Source organism: Spodoptera frugiperda, chromosome 23 (genome assembly GCF_023101765.2).
Source record: "Spodoptera frugiperda isolate SF20-4 chromosome 23, AGI-APGP_CSIRO_Sfru_2.0, whole genome shotgun sequence".
NCBI lineage: Eukaryota > Metazoa > Arthropoda > Insecta > Lepidoptera > Noctuidae > Spodoptera > Spodoptera frugiperda.
Genome location: NC_064234.1, coordinates 12,228,464 through 12,247,563, shown reverse-complemented (window position 1 = coordinate 12,247,563; position 19,100 = coordinate 12,228,464). Strand labels below are relative to the sequence as shown.

Below are 19,100 nucleotides of genomic sequence, written 5' to 3'. Positions count from 1 at the left end.
AAAATACCAAACTTAAAAGTTGGCAATACTTTATCAACACAATTCCTGAAAACATTTAGGAAGAAACACAATACACTTTCTTCTTCAAAGTCTAAACCTTACATCACATTCAAGTCCATCAAACCAGTTACTATCACGAATTTCTTTAAACAACATCTTTATACACTTCTCAAAAGAACCCAATTCACCACTAACCTACATTTCACCGCCCGTCATACTCTCACAACTTGTACCACACGCGAACGCTGCGAGCGTCAGGCCCAGTCATCTCAATCCGTGTTTGTAGGACGGGCCCCACCCGCCCGCGGGGCCCGGGCCCCTGCCCGCGACCGATTCACTCAGTAATCAGTAGTGGAACCGAGTCTAGATTATCAGTACCGGTCGCCTGACATCTGTACGATTGAGTCTAGCCTTACTGAATAGAAAGAATTGCGTTCCCTTTTGAACTCTCTGAAAGGAGTTGCTTGCGTATTTCTTTGGTTTTTCTAAAGATATCGTATCGAACTCTCTGTTTGTTTGATTGGCTGTAGTATTGATTAGCACTTTAAATAATTCAATGGTTTCTAATTTTGAGGAAAACCTTTAATCTAATTATTGAACAGTTATTCTCAATATAAGTTTTTAAACTGACATGGTCACTAGTTATATCATTAGAACTTAAAACGGGATATGGTGCTTGCAACAGTGCAAATTATCAGAAAGTCACAAAAACTAATGAACATGGTAATTCTCAAGCCCCTAACTCCGAAAAGCAATATGCTTTCCAAAACCATAGATATGAATTCATGTGGTTTAGTTACCATTAGACAGCGCTATTAAAATACGTATAATCAACCCCTATTGTGTGTGATATAGAAATGTGGTAGAGACAGCAACCTGTTACTGCTGCTGTTTGGTAACCACGTTATCACAGTATGTGGCTCACAGCAGTGCCAACATAACGGCCAATCTGTGTGCTACCAACATCATATTAATAATGCCATGCCGTTTTAAATTGAGATTTAAATGCTGTAAACTATTTAGCAGATACTGCACACTTTTGTCGATCGTTTTATATCCCGTAATTAGAAAATGGTGAATAAAATTCGAATAACATTAATTTAACTCCATTTCAATTAGGTACTCAACTAAAAATTTAAGTCCTACTTTAAGTTAAAACTGAACTATAAAAATGTTGTTTTAAATTCAAACGTCAAAAACACGAAATAGAAAATTTTATGAGACGTAGTTTTCCAAAGCAATCCTAAAAGACAACCTAAATAACCAATTTCAATATATTTAATCTAGAATAGAGAAGAATAAAATAATAATTCGAAACCGAAATGGTCTAAAAACTAACAGAACATGAATATTCATGCTGCCATCTTTGTTCTCATCCACAAAGTATAACTCTCTCATTATGTCAAGAATGAAGGTTGTCAGACAATTGCCTAGAGACAAAATGTAAAAAAATAGATTCTGACCTTCAGTCAAAGACTTTTCTAGAACCCTCGAGGCAATTTAAAAGGTCTCAGAACAACGCTGAGGTTAACTTTTGAGGCCAATTTTTATTGAACAAAAGGTTTGATCAAACAGATCTTACGAAAATAGGGTTATAGGTAATACTTGAGGAGATCTTGTTCGAAGTATTCTTGAGGAGATCTTGTTCGAAACTCTTTATCTTTAAGCGAAATGAACTTTTCAATTCGCATGTGTATATTTTTTATTGGGTTTTACCCCCAACGGCGAAAGCCACTTGGACCTTTTTTTATAATAATCAGTAAAATGCAGGTCTTTACAATTTTCATGATAATGAAATTGCTTGACCATAAAAAATATAATGACCCACGAAAGAGTTAGTTTATTACTAAGAAATATATCCAGTTCAACTGAATACAGTGGAAAATTCCCAAGCATTATACGCATAGCTGGTCTAAAATATTATTCACCCTCTTATTCAAACTAAAACCGAAAGGTATTTCAATCGACCCATTAAAACCGCCCACTTGATACTTGGCAGCAGACTAATTAGCAAACTAGATCCACTAGAGACAAATTACCAACTCCTATCATAACTTGAACACAACTATCAAAATCTAAATACCCAAGAAGCTATTTCAATCAAGGCCCGTGAACCGCCATCGGTGCAGAAGCACAAATCCGCTCTGATTACGTATTCGACCCTGGGCGATTAATCAATTCGTTTGTTTCCCCGCGGGCATGCTCCAATGACGACTACACACCACTGATTGACTCCTTTGATTATCTTGCCGGTGAATGAATAATAAACATTCTGATATTTTCTGTTATGCCGCGCTACTCGGATACCTGTGGAATATCAACGTGTTGCGAACAAATTCTTTTATAAGTATGAAATGCTTTTAATTTTGTTGGTTCGCGTTTAATTAGAATGTTGCTTGTACATTTTCACACCTAATTATCTTGCGTTGTGACTTGGAATCAGAGTTTCTTTTGATAATAACTTAATCATTTGTTGTTAAAGGTAAGCGTTTAAAATAGAAAATCTTGTTGAAAATTCGCACATTAACCAGAACAGAAACCAAACAAGTCTTTAAACTTAAAGAAGATCAATTTCACTAAAATAAATCCCCTGCACTAAATAGAATTAGAGATTTTTATTTCAAAGTTCTCAGACTTTATGTGACTAGTACCTACTGGGCTATAAATAAGCACTTTATTTCTATTCCTCATAATTACTTCACCACGAGTCTCGTTAGCACTAAGTGCGTTTTATTATTCAAATCAGATTGTTCCCTCAGAACAATTAATCAAGCCACTGGGATGCAAATGCATCTATCAACGACACGACGGCAGCGTGTTCGTCTGTTCGTCTTAAAATTCCACAACAAATGCAATCAACCAGTCGTTCGTTTAACTATTGGTTCAAGATATAAGTGAAAGAGATGATAATTAACATTTTGTAATGATGACTTATTTTTGAGGTTGCTAGAGGGCGCTAGCGATGTTTAAAGTCTTGTTAGTATATTCATTATTATGTTTTTTTGGCTTATTCACATAACTTTTTGATGAGGAACTCGACTAATTTCAAGCCATGCTAAAGGTTCATGAGCAGCAATCCGTAACAGACGACGCAGCGACAGCGCTGCGCGCTGCTACAATTTAATATTATCAAAGAATCTATGATATAAGCGTTTCTAGCGAAGCAAATAACTCATTTTCTGTATGACTTCTTCTACAAAGGCATTTCAACAAGAAAAATAATAACTTTCCAAGCGTTATTGTACTAGAGCACACACTCCGCTGTCTCTTATAAAATAAACCTCAAAACTCGACAGTGTCTGACTGTCCGTTGACCATAAGTCGCAGTACGTAATGTAAACAAGTTTTTCCATGTTATATCAAAAGAGGTCTTCTTTGTACCACAAATAATGGACTTAGTTGGTCTACTTCAGTTTAAATCGTATTGCGTCTCAGACAAATATTATACATTTCTGCAAAACGTTGGAGCTCCCTCAATATTAAAGTCTTTTGTAGTGGTTTTATTTTGTCGTGTTTCGGAGTATTGTCGCGTCTCTAGGAATCTGTGTCACGGGGTTTGTTGATTAAGAACCGTTGTGTTTAAGTAGATTGTATTCAGTCTTCTGTGATCTAGTATTGTACGGCTTTTACGTATTATATTATCTTTTAAAATCTTTGTATTTACTTGCCTCCGATGAATAGTAGTAGGAGTAATGAAGCCTTGTACTTGAACGCTACTCTGTACCTTAGAATTAGTGAATTTGGAAATTCGATCAATTTACCACCAATACAATTTGATTTATTCTCAAGTTAAATTACTTGGTAAACAAAACTTATTTGCGATGGAAAATTACCTGGACGCCTACGTTGTTTTCTCAAGTATTTTGACTGCCAAAAATAAATATCTAAAGTCACTGTTATTTTTACTTTAATTATGGCAAAAGGAAAAACAAAATTCGATACTAACAAACAAAGGCTTTTATCTCGACATCATGCAACCCTTATTTACGAGAAAGGAAACGAACAATACGTCACGCCCTACGCATCTGTACACAGACCAGTACAACCTGAACCCCGTCCATATCTTTAATAAGCAGACTTTGTCCCACATTTCGATAATCAACACGATCGAGAGGATCAATATAAAATGGATGGTGGGTACATTTGGAAAGTATCCAAAGTGTCTGAAACGGCGCTAGTCACTGTGACATAACGTTTTCTGTTGCGAAAAAGACAAATAAATAAAGAACGTATTTACGCAAGTAATGTGGTCTTTTAAAACAGTATATTTGATCATTTGTCAGTATAAATCCTTAGGATAAATTGTACTTTTATATATTCTCCACCAACACTCTCTGGCAATGGCTCTGCCAATGAAAAATACTTTAGCTAAAAGGCGTGCTAAACACATAAGTATCTGAATTCTCGAGACTCATAACACCTACCTTCTTAGGAATTAGATACTCAATCATGTCAAAGATTTTAGCTTTTTGGAAATAATATTAAGTCTATCACACCTATTGTTGCGAATTACTCAAAATTTACACACTCTCAGTCTCGCCAGTCTGAAACTTATATTCAGTTTCGGGCGAACAAGCTACAAACACATTTTCCATGAACAGTCTCACTTTCACTAATACACGCCATCTGTTCACACATCCTGCCTCCATTTCCTCTCAACACCTGATTTCCAAACATATCTAACGAGGAATCAGATCAGCTGTCGAAAAGCAGTTCCAATAGGCTCATCATGGCACCATCACGCCTCCAGCGTCTACATGGCAATTTAATTTAATAAACTCAGGTACAAGGAGTTGCGTCAGTAATTTAATTTCCATTCGCTGGCATACGCCTGCGACAGGCCCCGTTTTTATTATGGTATCTGGATCATTTTATTATGTACCTACGTGCCTCCGCTGTCAGCTTGTAATGTAAAATATGAGCTCGCTCTGATTGGATGGTAATAAGTTTGCGAAGAACATTGTCATGTGAAGTTTTCCGTGTGATTTTAGCGCGTGCTTTACGGATTTTTTGCTAGTTTGTTTGCTGGTGAAAATACTGGATTTAGAGCAAATGTATTTATTAAAGATTTGGAAAGTTTAAGCTCGTATTTTTACTTGTGATAGAAGGATTAAACACTCGACGATCAAAGGTATTATATTTTTAATTTCAAATGTTAATAGTAAAACTTATTACGTCTAAGAAGTTACGTTCAACACCATATCCCTTTATAATCAAGGATAAAATCAAATTAATACACACTCACTATTATAAAGCATAAAAAAGTCCAACAGATACACACATATTATATCAACTTTATAACGGCCTAAAATAACCCATTGAAGTTATGCATTCTATTTGACAAAGGTTAGATCATAGCGTGCTGCACGTCACTGCGCCACCTATCTACTCAAACATCACATTGCTCCAGTATATAACACAATATACTAGTATATAACATAGGTGATATGACGTATACGACACTAAACTGCTCATTCCGAACAATAGTTCTAGTTAGCTAATAGTTTATCATTTGTATTCAGAACTGCATTTAGTGAAACTACGTAGACTGGACGATTTAACTACTGGTTAGTGATTAAATTTGTATTAAAGTTAAGACAAGTTTATAAAGACTCGGTGACGAATATAAATCCGAAGACAAAAGGATACAGAATGTAGTAAACTGACAACATAAAAATTGTGATTCTTTTGTATCTAATAAATGAGTAAATGTGAAACAAACACACTGACCCATTTTCTACTAGGTCTTATATTTTTAATCAGACACTACACGACTGTTCCTTATACATCGATACAGGTAACTAGTAGAATCTTGTATTATAACGTAAAGAAACATGCCAAAAATGTTCTTCAACGAAAAAACTGCACAACTAACGAAGTACAAAGAAATCGTAACCAATATTCTGTACTGTAAGACAATCATGACAGAGGGCCATGTTCGGAGGTAATTTACGGCCCTCTGAGGCCAAAGGCATTACCCTCGCCCTTTTATTACACAACCTTCCCACACGATTGGGGAAGACTTGTAAAAATATTTTATTGGGTGTAAGGTAGCCTTAGTTGACAATGTGTGGGGACTGTGAAAAAAGACCCATTCTCTGAAGTCGAGGCCTCATTAGGATAGGTTTAGTTCCTTTCTTCATGACCTTGTACCTTTTATTTGTTACCCTAAAGGTCAGACACGAGAAAAGATCAAGAGTTCGACGAAGACATTTCGAAAGATGTTGCCCTTTATCTTTAGAAAGGCAAATTAATATGACATCAATATTGACTTGTTGTAGTTATTTATGATCGAAAGTAAATGTCTTTGTCTCAGCTCCTTTATAAGCTTGTACAAAATAATCTACTTTACTCGATCTAAAAATAGGTTAAGTTTAGAGCTTTTGTATTTAAGTTGGTACACGAGTCTGTTTACAGGCGCTAGAATTAATTATTTAAATACAAAATACTCGAAAAGAAGATAGAAGATGCTTAGTGTACATAGCATATTTACCTTCGCCTAGAAAGTTTATTTCTAAAACTAGGTAATGGTATACAGATTTGGCATAAGTATACTTTGACGTATTCAAAAACCAAAGCCTAAGACCTAAACCTACGACCTAACAGATAAGCTTACCGAAATTTCATTACTTCTACATCAACGTCAATAAGTGGCTACTGCTGACTAATAGCTTCTTCTCACACGGAGAAGGATTGAGCGTTAATCACCACCCTTGCTCAATGCGAGTCGATGATTTCAAACTTAAAATTAGTAATTATAGCCCAGGTTTTCTCAAAATGTTTTCCATCAACGTTAGTCGGTAGTGTCTTAATAATCTTGAAAGTACATTACTTAAGTAAAGTACATTACATTACTCGAAAAACGTCACATTGGTACTTTGCCGTTGATAGATTTCGAATCCACACACTCATGCATGAGGAACGGGCGTCTAAACCTCCGACGTCAGTTCTTAAACCTACTACATTTACTATTTCCTAAATACGTCGATGCGTACAAATAAGACATAAAAATGTAATGTCAATGTCAGACTGTCAGACGTAGAAGTCATAATAATAGCATAGTCTGCAGTATCAACTATGTACGGTGCGCAGTAAAATCACATCGTAAATTCCGACTTTACTGGCCCCGTTTTGCGTTACACAGTTTCGATGTTTTTGCGAACCCTACTCTGTTACATTTATGTTATTTAAATTATGAATCATATTTATGGCTAAGGTAAGAAACGAGGGATTATTTTTTCCATATTTCTCGTCTATTAGATTTAAACCATTTTTATCTGAGATATACTAAAGATAGAAACCTTTTGAACGTAAATAATATTTTGCTATAACTGAACTGAAAATATATTATTAGTATCTCATTGCTATCTTAAGATACTCAATCTATCCAGCCTTTCAACCGTAATCTGTTGGTCATCTCTAGAAGTGTGTCACTACTGCGGGATCAGATCTTAAACTAAATCAATAACTACACTTGCGACGTCTTCACAAATACAGTAAGAAATAGATATTAAATAAAAAATGCTCTAGATATGTGAAAAGTAAAATGTCGTTAGTTGATTTTCACTCTCATATGGTTCATTAAATTCAAAAAATACAATAGACGATACTTTCTCTACAAATACCGTTACCACATTTAAGTACCTTGCTATTACGCACTAGTCATTATTTCAAAACTAAAACGTCTCCACCTTTTCTAATCACACTTCGCAATAAAAAATATAAAGCAATCAGCAATTCTCACCCCAAAAAATCATAACGTAACAAATCCACTTATTTACTTTTTACAACGTGAAGGTGAAAAATTTCATTGCTATCGAATGACAATTTACGATCTCCTGATACTGGTAACCCCAAAATTTTATTACCAGAGTAATGCTGTTATGAAAATACGGTAGATTCATGGCAACACCAAGATTTTGTTACACGCAAGATGGCATCGGAGATGAAAACTGAAATATTTTGCGACATCTTTATCAAGATTCTGAAATAAGATTTTTAAGATGCACAAGTCATTTATTTTTAAGATCTTTAAATCTTATCGTGAAATATGAATCAGGAAGAGTTTTAGTAAACTCTTCTTAATTCATTTAGGTGGGCACTTTCGATCCGTACCAGGGACCTATAGCTATAAGTTAGTAGAAAATTGTAATTGTCTTTTAAATTCGACATGGACATATTTTTAAGTATTTCAGTCAGATTAAAAAATGCATTTAAACTGGAAAAGTACTAACCATCTCCATGAACATAATAGGTTGCATTAAAAATGTTGAACCTAATTATAAGCTAACGAGATAACTTTCTCCTGGCCTTTTTTCAACTAGGTTAAGGTCGGTAGGTACGGTACTAAGTCTTTACTGAGTTCACCTGATTATTAGTTATGGTACTATTATAGTATACTTTTTTAAACTTGAAACACATTTGGTGTTACTTTGAGGCTTCTTTACGATAAACGAACTTTTGATTTAATTAATTGTGCAAAATATCAACAGCCCGTGACCATATTTTGTCATAATCTCCACGCTTTGCTGGTGAGTTAGAGATCGCGGTTTATTTAAAAGGTTCAGGTTGATCAGAGAGTGCTGGTGAACGGTCTCAGTCAAATTATTGTCCCTTGGTTGACTATAACCACAATTTTGCGAAAAGTGCCAAATAAAACTCCACTATGACTTTATAAAAATAAATTTTATTCTCGCAAAATGGTTCACATAGAGACTAATCTCCGATTTCCAAACTGAATACGAAATAGACCATCTATTATTTTTAAGACCTAACGTAAGCGTAGGAAATACAATTCTTTTATCGTACTGCTAGCTAAGTGCCTCTGCACTTAAGTACCTAGGCTATGTCTAATGCCTAACTTAACTGCGAGAACGTGGTAAATGCCATCGTTAAGTTAGGGACTGTCCATAAGTTGGTGGTTACAGGCGTTTAGGTAATTACTTGGTGGTTTCATGTGGCTGACTATTAAATGGTTGCTTAGGCGACTAAATTGTGTGTTTAAAAAGCCATAAATGTTTTTAGTTATTTTAAAATAGACTTTTTATTAGATAATCTAAGTTAAAATAAATGGTTTTGTTTTAACCTGAGTAGGTACTTTGAAGTTCTATCAGCTGCCGTCGCGCCGCGCAGATTTACTTATTATAAATGAAAATCATATTTTACCATCATTTACCTTACAGCCACTATTTTCAGTAAGTTACAGTATAATTGAAACTATTACTAAGCTTATCTTACAGACTTAAAATTCTTAACTCTGAAAATCCATCTAATCCATTCTGAACATGTTAAAACCAATTTCTAAAACTGTAAAATAAGCATTCAACAGAATGAAACTAAACGGTCGTAATAATTTTACTAACAAGGTAAAATCTAACGCAATTACATTGTATGCGATTAACGTAGCGCTACGCCGTAGTACCGTAGCACCCGTAGCACCGTAGCCCTAATCGCTACGGAGATTAGTTCTTGGGGAGACACGGATTGTTTTGTCTGTATGTATTTTGAAACCAAGATTTTCGGATGAAATTTCACTTTCTGTGAGTTAATTATGTGTAGCCTTAATGGTAATGAGTTTATGTTGTTAATGTAATTTTATTTTGTGTTAGAGTACATTTTTAATGTTAATATGTAAGTTTTTTAGTTTGAAAGATTACTTAATGATATGCAATAAAATAACTAGTGAATACAACTTTTGTTATAAGCCAACTGGCTTTTAGCCATAGCTCTTTGTCCGCTTGATGAGGACATTTTGCTCTTCCGAACAAAATTCAATAAAAAATATTTTTATATATGCATTATACATGCTAACACGTATAGCACATTTTTTAATCTCCATCATTCAACCATCTAAACGCCCATAATTACGTAACGTAGCGTCTATGTTGCTACGGCGTAGCACTAATTGCTACGCAACTCGTACAGACCGCTACGGTTACGCTAAAGAGCGTAGGTTAATTGCTACGGCCGCTTTTCTGCTCAACCCGGTGCGGTTGGCGATAATATTCAGCATAAGGTTTCAACTTAACAAGAATTTCAAGACTTTCAGCTAAATGTCATCATTTAAAATATCACCTGTAATTTTGTGTGACAAAGTTATATTAGTTTCGGGCGTTTCAACATTTTAGCTAATTTTAAAAAACATCTGAGTATAAAATATTTTTTTTTAATAAAATAGAATTTATTTTAACGCTCTACAAAAATCTGGCTATTCTAGCAAAATTAAAAAAAAAATTATCTTTTATATTAAAATTCAAAAATTAAAATCACTTTAACTTAATCTTCCACTTAAAATTATACTTTAAAGTAATTTTACTAGTAGCAAGTTTAACTAAAATTTTAATTATCAATTTTACAGATCATAAAAAAACTTAGAAACTAACTTAACTATTAAATCAAAATTAATCCACAGTACTTACCGATGATCACTATAAAACCACAGATACTTCATTATAATACATGTTTTCGTTCACAAAACTACTTTGAGTAATTTTAAACAATTTATTAGAGGGACGACACTCACTTCCACTGTATCTCTTTCTATCCAAACATCACGTACTAGTATCGGGCACAGTCATTTCGCGCGAGAGACAGCGAGTTCTCGTCATAATCGGCCGAGCATGACGCGTGCGTCCAGCGCCGCAGTCGGCCACCGACTGCCGCGGACCGCCTGTGTTACCCCCCTCCATCCGTCAATTCTACTACAAAATTTCTACCATTTTCCGAGACTTAGTAGATTTTCTGACAGGTTTAACTTAATGTGAAATAACGTCATTATAGGCTAGCTGTATTACTTATACTTGCTTTTTGTTTTATAAATAGCATGCGATAAAAGTTTGCCATGATATGAAAAGTGAAAATTAAAAAAGGGACGAATGTATGTTTACAGGCGACACTTTGACATCAAACAAACACTAGAAAAATACATGAAATCATATCATTATTCTGTCCTCGAAGGTACTTAACGTCCAAATACATTTGCCAAGTGCTTTAAAATTAAATTCTCAACAAGTAATTGTTCCTGGAATTATGGGGAAATCGTATTTCAGTGGGGAATACATGGCGCTTAGTACGCATGCGCGAGACAGCCCCGCCCTGCCCGGGCTTACTTGCGTCCCCAACTTTTGCCGGCAAGTCGAGTTGGTAGCGAGTTCGGTTACCCGGTAGCGCACTGTGACGTCACAGTGACGTAGTTTTATGGTCGTGTTTGTTTGATGTACGGAGCTTCCATTTGCGTGACATTCTCTGCATATCTATCTAGGCTTCAGTGAGGAATGAGCGGTTTCACTGCACTTATATTAAAACATTTTTCTGATTTGTTCATCTGCTTTAACTTTTTAACGTTTAATTTACACTAAATCTAGATTCAGAAATAGATCCAAATATCCAGACTAAAACATACAATGTGAAAATCAAATAAAACCATTGAGCATCTGTATCTAGGTCATGCGATGTTCCTTACGGGAATCGAAACATTGACAGGACACAGCGACGCTGTCACCGCACTGACCCTATCTGTACACAATAACGTTGTTTGATCGAAATTGGACGAGAATTATTAGAGCGCATTGATGCTAGGGATGTGCACATATAATTTGTGACGTCATACTACAAACTGCTATGTGTAACAAACTTCATGGACGGGTATTGTATGGCAAAAACTTGTAAACTTAGCAACTGCTCCTCTAAGTACACTACAGGGGAACTTTCGAAAAACTCTCTTTCAGTTTTGAGTTTAAAACGTATTAATTACTCTAAAATATTTAAAATAGAGTTTATATTTTATAGTTTTTGGGCAAATAATGTTTCGATGCCAGGATCGGGTTTATAAGTAACGTCTTTTTATATGTATGGCTTACTAAAGGAGAGCACTCCGTCTTTAGTTCACTATGGAGAACTCTATAATAAGAAAGAAGTTTTCTTTGATGTGACATGAACGTTACTGTTCTTTTGCATGTGACAATTGATTTGTCTTTATTATTTATGTTATGATACATACTGTGGCAGACATTTAGTTTCCATTTAACATATTAACTCCATTTTAGATAAGCAGATTTTATCTAGTTACTATCTCCATAACATCGTAGGTTTTAAAACTACATAACAAAAAAATAAAAAACACAAATCGCTACACTTAAGTACACTATCCTAAATAACTCTAGACCGCAATAATTTAGACCCAAATCATTGGATCCCTAAAGAAAGTGTATAAACCCTAAAACACCGATCTCAAAATTCAGGGCGTCCTGACATAGAGGGTTCAGTTCGGAGGGTAAACCCATTCTTACATTCAGTACGTTTTAAGAAACAAATGCTAGATTAAATCAAAGTGACTTCGAGCTGGGCTTAGCTTCGATTCCTGTTTGGGATATTTTTACACATTTTTTAAGGGAGGAAAATCATCCATATGTCTTCTCCCGTCTTGGGCGAGAGGGTATGTCAGACTCTCAATGACTAAAAATTACCCCGTTTCTATTCCTGCCCTTTGAACCAGAGCCCGGTAAACCAGCTACGTAGTCCGCAGCTCCTGATCAGGCATCAGCCCTATTGGGCCGCATCTGTGGTGGTCTGATGGCTATATTGTTACACTTGCGATTACTTGACCAACGAAGCAAGAGTTGTATGCCTTCATATAGTTGAATGTCCTCTTGTGTTATCCGAGTGCGCGAATGTCAAGCAAAGGGTCTCGTGTTCAAATTCGATAACACGCAAAATAAGATAGGGTATTTTCAAAACGTCTTCTTCTTTATAAACACAGAGCCTAGAACTGTGCTTGGTGCCAGTGTTTGGTACTAGATACTACGTATTACGTACGATTTCACATAACTAGTGAAACGTGAGTGTTACAGAGCACACGTGTGCCTCTGCCTTTCCCTCCGGCGAGTAAAGACAGGATATTATGTTAGGTAATATAAACTGTCTTATATCGATATTCGATCGATACACAACAAATATTTGTGTAAGTAAATTAGAATACCATTAGTTTGCTTGTTATAAACATAATATTGATGGCAAAGATATAAAAATATTGGAATATTGTCAACAACATCTCCTCACTGGGTTCTGCTAACTTGTGAATAATAAAAATCTGTTTACTTTGCAAATACATAAATATTCCTATATATTACCGAATAATTTTTATGGTACTGCAGATATTGGGATTGTTTTTATTAAATGAATCATTTTCCTGCAGTCGTTTACTTTGTTTAATATGAAAATCAAGTTAAGAGATAACAGTGACCGCTTTTTTGACCGCGCGGTTGCAAGTGAGGCTACCGAGAAGGGTCTTGGGTTCGATTTATAGTGGAACTACATTTTACGAGTGCACCACGACCACTTCTTTGGGGATATCAATATTGTAAATAGAAAAACATAACATATGTCCAAAATATACACCCAACGTATACCATACTCCAGAATCACAATTGCCAAAGCAAAAAAGTCAACTAAATACATTTACTAACGCGCGCTAAATCTTCATAAAGAATCTTGGCCTAATAAATCATGGTACGCAAGTACCGCGAGAAATGTGTTTAAAATTGTGAGCAACGCGAGACTCCTCCCCTTCACTTTTGGAAGGGGGTACTCATACGCGATCTGAATATCTAGCTGCAAATGTTCTAATGATAGCTTCCTGATTGTGCCAGAAAAACATGGATGGCAATTTCAAACACGTTCTATTTTGATTACATACGTAGCTTCACGCCTTTTAAACTTGGAAGGATAGGCTGAGGTGATCAATTGTTAAATATAATACGTACTTTTCACTTCTGTAATTCCGTAAAATTTGGAACTTCGAAAATACACGATAGTAACTTTGCCCAACATTTGATGAACGAGGCATTCTTGTCAATTATTTATTATATGTAGGATGGCATATGAATATGTATATTGTATAATATAATATTGTGCGTGTATTTCCGCGAAGCGTTAAACGAGTGTACTCCCACTATTTGCTAGTAATTTTATTACGCCCATGTAATTGGGAGCGAGACTATTTCCATACACACGTTATTTAATATTCCACGCTTTGTAGCGATACCAAGAATGTCAAAATTGAAAAGCTCTATGAGTCTATAGCCTCATCTAGTTATTTAAGAGATTGACGTGTAAAAGTGTTATTTTATAACCTATTTGCAAAATAAATATCATTTATCATTTATCATTTATAACTTATTCGTCAATCCGGGAATCGATATTGTGACTTCGTTTGACCAGCGAAACTATTTTATTTATTTATACTTCATTGCACACATACATAAAAAAATACATTATAATAGTATTCTGAGTACAATGGGCGTATTTTATTATAGTTTTGCGAGTATTTTATAATTGGTTATCTTCTATTTAGCTTTTTTTTACAACATGGTGCTCAATCTAAAACTAACTGAAAGTACAAATAAATAAATCTGAATTTACTTTTAAGCTGTGTTTTGCCTACAGTTTTACCCCGTAAGGGAAAATAAAACCAAAATAAAAGGAAATAAATTTCAATTTTCTAAAATGCTTTGAGCTCCTTTATCTTCTGTGGGAGCATTTATCAAACGAAAAAAACTTTGGTCTATATTTTTTAATGTTTCTAACATTTTCTAGGAATTACATTGTGATGAAGTACAATGAACCAAATGTTTTGTATGCAGTTTGTTTTTAATGTCCACTACACAATATTAGTATGCATTTTATTTCTACATTTAATTCTAGATATATTGTTATAGCAAAAAGTCGTTTACATTGTTTGTAACTAGCATGAAAAATTAAAACTACCTACTATTATATCTCTCTGTATCACCATAAAGTTGATTGTTAGAGAATGCCACCAAGCATTAAGTCCACAATTGTATATGTATTATTTTAACTTTAGCTGGACATATTTGCTAAGAATTGTTTACTGTAGTATGGATATATGTACATATATTTTAAAACTATAGAACTCTCAAATAAACAGTAAAACGAAGTATATCATCGACAACTGACAAACAATAATTAGAATTTCATTAAATCGTTTTCCAAAATTTCAATTACAAATAACAATCTTTTGACCCTAGAATTAAAACCAAATAAAAGTAGGCGTTGTCTATCCCTGCTTCTCACTCAGACACATTTGCCTCCCAATCTGAAATCAGCAAAAGGTACCGAAGCAATATTTTGCGAGTAGAGGCACACAAATTGATTGTGCCTCGACACGACCGGAGGGCATTGGTAGCGACGGAAATCGAATCCGCTACCCGATGGACACCTGCGCGAGACGCAAATTCTCGTTCCCCAATAAATAGAGTGACATATACGTCGTCTCGTGATTAAAAGTTATGTGCCGAGTATTCGGGAGTGGGGTCTGGAGTCTGTGGAGTCTAAGATGTGAAGTGATTGGTCGAGGAATTGATAGAAAGACAAGTTGTTTTATGCGGCAGTTAATTTTTCTAAACTCATTAATCATCCAGTTTAAGTATCTTAACGAAAAATTTTTTCGTAAAAGTTTTTATTCTCAACCCAGATAAATTTTGATGTCTCTACTTCAAATTATTAGGAACTAGTTTCTGCCAGCTACTCGCATTTTTGGGGGATCAAATATAGCCCATGTGTCATTCCATACCATAATCTAAGCCTGTTCCAAATTTCGTCGCGATCTCTTAGGCCAGTTTTAAGTGATTGTGTAACATACACACAAATATTATAAAAGCGAAAGTTTTGACGCTTTTATAATATTTGTAATATTCTCTAATTGTATCTATCCTACAACAATATCATGAAAAACACCTCTTACTCATCACAAACCATTGCTCATAAACTGCAAACCAGCACTATCGCCCATCAATATCAGTATAAAAACACGGCCACTCTGCACAATTAGCTCCATGATACAGGGACAGGTAATTTCCAAGTGACTTGGGAGCAAATCATCCATGTGTCGGGCGGTGACTGGCCACCGTCGTGTGCATTGTGCCCGCCTCGTCACGTGGTGTAACAACGTCCACCGCCCTACAGCTTCACTGCACATTCATAAACGGGAAATTGGGAGCGTACTATGTCATAATATGTACCGTATGTATATGAGTTTAGTAGTCAAGTTTAGAGATTTTTTAATGGGGTTTAAAGAATTAATGTTTTGATTTATTCATTAAAACGAATGTTTAATGATCTTAAAACTTAAGCAAAAAAGAATAACATGTATTTTTTGTTAAAAAAACGTTACCCCACTCTAGAATTATACCCTGTGCAGTCTAATTAATTGAATAGACAAAGAGTAGCTTTATTAAAACATTAAGTTAGCGTGCATATCAAAGAATGTATTTAATGCTACAAAGTAATTTAAAATAAAAATAAATCCAGCAAAACAATTTTACAACTCAATAAACAAACAAACCACTTTTAACCTTTTTATTCTCTCAAACCCAAAGCAAAATACTTAGTATTTAGTATTTAACCTATACCAACACCGAACTATTTGTCGAGAGTACATAAAACATATGAGTATACGAGTATGCGTACTAAACTCTGCGAATCAGAGGTCAAGACCTTTTACAAGTTGTAAAATTTCGAATTGTAGGCTTTTTTTTTTTTTTTTTTTTTTTATATGTTTATTTACATTTGTTCTCCACGGACTCTTGGTCCGTGCCCTTGTCATACAATTTGTTTTTCTTTTTACACTAAATTTTATCAATATGGTATCTACCTTACACACTACAATTAACCACAACTATTTTCAATTATAACTACAAAAATACTTACGATTAACATATTTGTTTGTTTTTTTTTTCCACTAAATTAAATTTACCGGCGGCTCTGCCAAGTCAGTCCACCGGCGCGCTGGGAGAGCCGACCTGTCCCAGCAGAAGGCACTCGTTCACGAGTATGACGTGTGTGTCAGCAATTGATCCGGTCAACCATTTTGTTGGGAACGGAACAACCCAACACACAGCGCCACCGACTGTAGGACATTTATGTGTGCATGACGCCTCAAACCCTGTCGGGTGGGCTGACTTCAACAGAGCTTACAGAAGTCAAGGAGTTAACAATTATATAATTATGTATATAGCAGTTATGTACTTATTTACGCTTTCCGCATACACATTACCCCCGCCATATAATTTTTTATTTTAGTCCAAGGAACATTTCTCACCCAAAAGCGCCCCCACAACTGCCGCGTCTCTGTGTTTGATGGCCATTTTCAGGTTGTAGTCCACAATCCCATGGTCGCTCTCTTCAGCAGCCCTTCTGATTAGTTTACTTATCGCGTCATCACAGTTGTCCGTGTAGTAGATGCAACTGTGTGTGTGACGCGATATTGCAACTACTGCATGTGGTACGCTATCATGAATTTTCTGCCTCTTTGTTGCTGTGTTCACAACTACCACCTTCGCGGACGAAAGTCCCTGAGCCTCGTGTATAGTGAGGATGCGTGATCCCTCGCCCGACCCGTATCCCTGGTTCTTAAGGGATTCCTTTTCTGCCTGGGTGTGTACCAAGTATAAGGTGTCGGGGAGTGATTTTGGGATCATCGCTTCCGAGAATCTTTTTGTCTCGAGGGATCTCACGCCCGACCTGGACGAGTATATGCCACTGTAAACTGTGTTGAGAGCATAGGCCACGTCCATTGGATTCCTGTGGGTACACAGCAACTCCTGACTTATGGGTGTGATATGTGTAGGGCGGCCGTAGTGGAGAGGGAAGAGGTTGTCACGATCAATGAACGGAAGCTGATTTATGTCACCAATTAGCAGGACCTCCTTGGCTAAAGTTATTCGGGCGGCCATCACCACGGCTCCAAAGTGGTTCATAAGAGCCTCGTCTACCATTAGTCGAGTGCAGCTCCCTCGCCCCTTCAAGCCGTTTACTAAGATGGACGCCATTGTTCGAACCCTAGATTTGGCTAGTAGTCCCCCAAATCGGCAAGATAGTTTGCCTCTGAGGTCATTTGCTGCTTCAGTTGTTGTGGTGACAATTAAATCTTTGTCCGCATCAAACTGATCCACTATCCAAGTCTTTTACCGCATCCAGGGACCCCGTTCGTCCAGTGAAACTTCGGAGTGCACCAGCTCTCAAAGGTTATGCCGTCCGGTCCGGATTCCGATATAGATTTTGCCATTTCTAATATCCCATCGTCTAGCATAATCCTGGTACACTTGGCAACCACCACTAGGGAATCGTGGGGGGGAGTTTTAAACTTCACTACTCCGCATCGATTTGATTCCTTCTCGTCCAGAGACACAAATCCTGCAGTGGCGTTGTAAGCTGCCATACTACGACTTATAGAGGTTCCTCTCAGCACTCTCGATGTATTATTGTCGTATATGACTGCTTCTGCTGCTTCGAGTCTATCGTCCAGTATCAGCTCGTTACCTTGCAGATAAGTCTGCAGGATGGCTTCGCAATTCCGCAAGTTAACCTGCTTAGTTGCTTCTATTACTGCGACAAACTCGAGAAAAGCGTTTATGAGATGGTCTCTGGGAGTGGCGGCTTGTCGAAGCTTCGGTGGACAAACGTGGCCCATAGCTGCTCTTGTTGGGGATGACCTAGAATGAGCAGACTGTATTTGAGTGGGACAGCTCTCCGATCCTTGAGTGGACTTGGATGCATTTTTCCTGAAAGGTGACGCAATGAGTCCGGTTACTGAGCATATGGCTGTTGTTAATGCCCACATTCTGCCTCGGGACTGTAGTTTTTTATTTTCCCTTTCGGTGGCCCGCTGTTGTTGTTGCAGAGCGCTCTGTTGCAAATATTGTTGCTGTAAACGCTCTGAGCCGCTTGGAGAATCCACCCTTGGCTGGCGCGGAACTGACCTCTTGAGGAAGCTTAAATCTTCCCCCCTGTCCTCGTACACGATGACCTCATGATGTTCCGAGGCCCTAATACAGCCCATAAGGTCTGCCGTTTTGCCTTTCTCATAAGCCACCACTGCAGCGTCTACGCTAATTATTCTGGAGTGTATGCCTTCTACGTCTCCCCACTCACCCACGCCTGACAGCACCTCACATGCTTGTGCAAAACAAGTTTTTGAGTCGACGCTGGAAAACATTGCGATTGTTTTATTGCGTGTTCGCAATAATCGGCAGCTTCGACCCAACAGTTTCATTTCTGGTAGTGCGTCATAGACTTTACGTCGC

The 19,100-nt window shown here is 36.5% G+C and overlaps 1 protein-coding gene across 9 annotated transcripts in view; it reads right to left on the bottom strand.

The window, feature by feature from the left end:
- Positions 1-19,100, bottom strand: part of LOC118266652 (disintegrin and metalloproteinase domain-containing protein 11) — a 432,988-nt gene that overhangs the window by 330,794 nt on the left and 83,094 nt on the right. The window contains exon 1 of one of the 9 annotated variants that reach the window (XM_050703310.1): positions 10,419-10,644. The exons of the other annotated variants lie outside the window; for them this stretch is intronic. The gene's annotated coding sequence lies outside the window, so the exon portion shown is untranslated. Of the gene's footprint in view, positions 1-10,418; positions 10,645-19,100 lie in introns of those variants that run through there. 9 annotated transcript variants of the gene reach the window in all.